Below are 6,000 nucleotides of genomic sequence, written 5' to 3'. Positions count from 1 at the left end.
TATAAGTTCGTGCCCGACCTGAAAATAAAATTCAATGGTTAAATTTTAAAGAGAGTACAGCTTCATTAATCAATTATTTAGTGACCATTCTTTTCTACAATTAGAAAAAAAATTATATGGTCACCATTCTTTTCTACAATTAGAAAAGAACATCTATGAAAATCGGGCACGAACTTATGCAATCATCTAGTACAAATTGAATTAGAAATTAATCTAAAATAAACTACAGTTTTTTTTATATCCAATTGCAGCTTGTAGGAATTTTTCCTGTAGCTTTACAAAATTATTAAAAAAATAGATAGATGTCTATGTAGCCCCATATTTTGCAATTAACAGGAACAATCTATATTTCGCACAGAAATCCATAATCTTGTTGTTATGTATTAAAATTACTAGCAAATAATTCGAGTTAACATTTAAGAAGGGTACAAAAAAATTGTTTTATAGAGACCGTCAAGTTTATGGATACTTATCAAAGTTTGATTGTTTTAGGATTGTTCGCGTAACATGTTGTTCCTGCATTTACTAGTTAGGAGGAAGCGCAACTGAAGCGTCAGGACAGAAACAAGAGGGATAAGCGTGTACACGTGTTCCGAAGATTGTCAAGTGCTCTCGTGTGTTCGTTACGGAGATAAGGAGACTATACGTAGGTGACACGTGCTACGAAAATACACGGCTAAGGACTACTTCGAGGGAAGCGACAAGATAAAATTAGAAGGAGAGAAAACCGCGCAGCGTCGAAACGTTTGTTTTACGGTCCCACCGCGCGGTTCCACGACATTCGCCGCAATTTTTCTTTCCACGTCCACTTACGGCACTGTGAAACGCTCCAATTCAGTGAACAGAGGGGCTTGCCGACTTTGGCGTGTGTAAATTAATAATATCGTTTAGCAACGTCAAATTACTCTGCCAGAAAAAATATAAAACAATGCACGTTAAATTGATCTGTATATGTAAAATTCGTATAAGACCCTTTGATTAACATTAAACGAAATAGTTATTTCAAACAACAATAAACAATTTTTTAAATATTTGTTCTTCGAACAATTTGATATTTACAGCGGCATTTCTAAGCATTACAAGTAAACATTACATGCTGTGTAATACAGAGAAGATTTGTTACATATATATATATAAATAGTTTAAAGTATCTTTATTAATGTAGTTAATATTGCTGCTTAATGTTTGTAACTTTACAAAACTACGTGTCAATTATATCACAGAACAATTTTCTTTATAATTGTAAAGTAGGTTGTGCTTATTCATTATTTATAACAGAAAAGGCGATGTAAAATTATCTGTTCACATGGGAGTACTAATCACTTGTGTCTTTCACTAAGTATATGACTGTAGTCATGAACATTAAAATCATGCTGCATTAGAAAATATAAAGAGGGCAAATGAATAGAGAATAAATTCCAGTCGGATATGTACTAGATATAATAATTTGTTGAAACTGACGGCGGAATTATGAAAATTTAGATAGGATACAAATACGTATTTCACACGAGCAGGATGGAATAACAAAAGTACCGAGTGCGATGAATTGTCCGATAGTTTTGTTACTCGCGGAATTCATTTAGCGAACACGTAGCCTCTTGTACTCCTCGTTATCTTTGTATTTACTTTTTCCGAGGGAACGACGTCTCTGAATGAGTTATCGCGGTGAAGTCTTAAGCCCACTCAATTATCTTAATGAGCAGAAACGCCAATAGCGTACCACGTTTTTAGGGGTACGTCTTATTTTTAAACCTTTCTCGCGTTGACGAATTTGCGGATGCTAGTCGACCCGTAAACGGAACGTTCCTAAATGGAGACATTCTCCGAACCGAATTTGTCTCTACAAAAGTTTTACGTTTTTCTTGCAATTTTATTATTAAATATTAATATCTTTCATGAGTACATCTAATTATTTATACTGCCAACGTAAGGTGTCTTCATAAATTTTTTGTTCATTTAGAAATAACTACAATATGTCTCGAGTACAATACCCATCACATGTTCTATGTATACATTTATACCATATTACAGAACGATCCCCCTAAAAATTGAATTGAATTGTGTTTCAAAGAAAGTTACAATTGTGGAAGCCACGAATTAATTTGTTCATGGGGATTCATGGGGACTGAGTACAATGAAAGGGTCCTTTTAAATTCCTTAAATATTTTCATACTATTCTTCATTGGATCTACTCATTTTATCAATAATCCCGTCTTTACGAATTCATTATTCTTTATCAATGGTACTTGTTGAAAGAAGTAATTTACTTGCAAAGGACTAATAAAACGAGTTTTTATTAAAAGAATTAAAATAATTCGATCTGATATCGTTTTTGCTGAATTGCTTTCAAATAAAAGATACGTAATAAACATCTGTTGCCTACATACATACTAAAATATATTTAATGATCGATGGTAGAACGTTCACGGTGAAGAATTTTAATTTTCGTGCGATTATACGAACCGATGACAGTAGCACCATATAGTGCATATGAGAATGCACTCTATCATTAGGAGTATCATTAGCGAAAGGTGCATTTGTTCTTTATAGGGACGTTTATGCTCCTAACGGTATTTTCGTGAGCAAAAATTGCGTCTGCACAACGGTGTCACGTCTTCGGCAAATTCACGTTTGATGGTCTCCACTGCAAGCTTCCGATCGTGCTTGACTGTGAAAGACATTTTACTTCGTTCTGCTTGATCAGTCTGGTATTTTACAGTGTATTTAAAATATGCCTGTGTATTTAAAACTATCCCTGATGCGTGAATCTTTTCGTCGATTCGTTCAGAAACGTTCACGTGTAAATTGTTAATTAACTTGAGAAATGTAAATGCTTGCGTGCAACTATAAAACTAAAAATAGAAATGACAACATGAAGAAAATACAAAAATTTACCAGCTCTTTAATTGCAAGAGTATCAAGTTTCATATTATCACTAAATACAGTAATGAAAGATAGGGTACAGAAATTTTGTTGGCGTCATAAGACACCCCAGTATATACGAGTTCAGGGTTCACATTGATGAACGGAATATCTGTTCTTGTTACAGAAAAATTGATATTATTCGAGATTTACAAATATTTGTATATATATGTCCTATCCAAACTCAAACTGTTTTCCATCAATTTTCGTCGGGAATTATGATATAAGAACGTTTTTCGAAAATGTTCTACACTTTGTGTTTCAAATAGAATCTGTCGAATAATGCCAAAAATGTTTCGATCCCTCCTTACAAAGGATCGGAATCTCCGAGAAACAACGAATTAGTAGAATCCACGTCTAAAAGGAAAAAAGAGGCAAGAATAGAAATAAAAAAAGGAACACGGAAATCTCCGTGGCGTCGATCCGTTAAGATTCCAAAGGGCGAAAAACTATTTCTGGTAGTCATGTGCAAACCGCGATGTCACAAAAGTCCCCAACGTCGCGTTTCCCTTTCCCGCGTCGGTTAACTTAGATTCCTCGGCGAACAACCCATCAAAATGATAAACTCCTCTTCTTCCATGAAAGAAAGCTGGGCGAGGCGTCGGTGCATTTATTTTCGTACTCTACTTCCCCGCGTCTGCTGGATAATAGATCGAAATTCCTGTCCGGAAGCTGCTGCCCGGAAGACGAAGTATCCTTTCGCACCAACTGTGGCGCCACCGATCAAGGCACGAATTGTCGGTAAGCAGAGCTGGATAACATTGCAGACACAGACTACGATTATCCATTTTTACTGAATGTCGCGAATTAATTAATAAACCGGGAAACACCATTTCTGCGTAAGAAATTAGCGTTGCGAAAAATTTATGTTGCGATTGTCTTAGTGTCGCGAAAAATATCAACGTATTGTCTTAAGGCGGGATTAAACACGCATATTGGAAGGCGTACCTAAAAGATGAGATTAAATGATAAGAGTCGCGACCTCTTGTTAGAATAAAGGACCGACATTGCAAGATCAGTCACACGTAGGGAGCATACGATCATTAAATTCCGGAGATATTTTATGGATAAAATGAGAAAATTACATGGATGAATTAATAAATAAATATAATAATATATAATAATAAATAGCATTACATGTATGCACAGGGGCCGTTGAAAGTTAGTTTAATTAGGTAATACTTTTATCTTGTTACTACCTCTACTTTAATGATTGCAGTTAATGCTGTCGACCATTACAAGTGGTATTATCGGATAAATAAGTAACAACATTAATTTTCTGTTTCTCCTACCAAGGATCTCAATAAGACCGATTGAATTTTGTCATCACATAACATAACAGAATATTTTTTAAGAATCATTAATGTATTGTAAAAAAGTTAAAATTAATTTAAATTATTTTTTAATTCCGATACTTTTGTAGAATATTATGTAGTAATTTTACTTTCATTTTTCCTACATCCATAAACTATAGATTATAAAACAATAATTACAATAGTTAATAATAAGAAAAAGAAGAAGGCAATAAGATAATTATACAGAATGTGGCCGGACGGGTTGTATAACCGAGCAGGGGATGATACTACATGTAAAAATAAGTCGAAAAAAAGAAATAACATTTTTTCGTTTGACGCTTCGTCTTTGAGAAAATTGAGATTAAAGTTCCGCCAGGTTCGCGTGCTTTAGCATGTATAAGCACAAAGTAGAATTGGTTGATCATGGTGAGACGCGTCAGACGATTCCTATGCAATACCACGTGTATTCGCTGCATTTTCAAACTCGATTTTCTTGAAAACGAAGCGTCAAACAAAAAAATGTTATTCCTGTTTTTCGACATATTTTTACATGTAGTATCACCCCCTGCTCGGCTGTACCACCCGTCCGGCCACACCCTGTACAATAGCATATTATAAGTCAATTACAGAATGTGTAATGTCATTATTCTACTCTATTTAGGTAGAAAACGTGGAACCAACGAAGAGTATCTCGTCGGTTCGGTAACTTTTAGCGATGTGGTATTTCAGATCACTGTAACTTTCACGTTATCCCCGCGCCCGTTGCGCCCGGTTACCGGGCTCGCTGAATAGCACAGGGGCTGGCAGTCTTTAATAGTATCTCGTCGGTGATAGCAGTCTCGCAGTCTTTAATAGTATCTCCACCGACCACATACTATTAAAGACTGCCAGCCTTATGGGAGTTCGTGTCACTCGAATATTTCGGTGTTCTCTTACGCCCTCTAAGATATATTCTGACTGGAGTGAGAAACAGAAGGCCATCGACATGATCTCGTCGGTGCAGAAGGCTACTGAGGAGATTCTCGTCGGTGAGAAGGCAAATCGTCACGGAACCATATTGATCATCATGAATTGTTACATTCTGTACCGAGCAGATATTTCAGACGATGTTGGTTTCAATATTAAAAGCAAAACTCAAGGACAAAGAATTCCTAGAAATATATTATTGAAGCATAATTTTTTAGGAAAATCAACAATTCCTATTTCAAATTTTATACGAGACACCTCACTTTGTAATTTCAAAACATTTCATAAACGATAATTATTACCTTTCACTTTTTTATACATGAATGTTCCAAGAATCGATCTGGACAGAAATATTTTGAAAAGACTTTACTTTTTTGAATAAATTAATGCGTGCGAATGTTCATGGTTTAAAAGTTCTTCTATATTTCGAGTTTTATTGTCTATTTTTACGAAAAATTTAGATGGCAAGGTGGTCAAGGGAGTGCTCGTTAACATCGTTAGAAAAAGGAATTGTTATAAACATTAAACAGCCGGATATAATAAATTTATCTGTGAATTGTATCGAATAAATTAATGCGTGCGAATGTTATGGTTCAAAAGTTATTACGTATCACGAAAACTATTAGCCACTTTGACTAAAAAATTAGGTGGTCAGATAGCCAAGGGATAGCTTGTGGACATCGCTGTCAAATAGAATTGTTATAAACATTAACCAGCTGGAAATAATAAATTTTTCAATAATTGTCACGGCGATCGACATCGATCGATATTCGGCGGAGTGGGGGGCGCCGCTCGACCTCGGCAGATCAGCGAGAGC

This window comes from Lasioglossum baleicum, chromosome 4 (genome assembly GCF_051020765.1).
Source record: "Lasioglossum baleicum chromosome 4, iyLasBale1, whole genome shotgun sequence".
NCBI classification, from domain to species: domain Eukaryota; kingdom Metazoa; phylum Arthropoda; class Insecta; order Hymenoptera; family Halictidae; genus Lasioglossum; species Lasioglossum baleicum.
The sequence above is the reverse complement of the archived record's forward strand: the minus strand, read 5'-3'. Positions refer to the sequence as shown.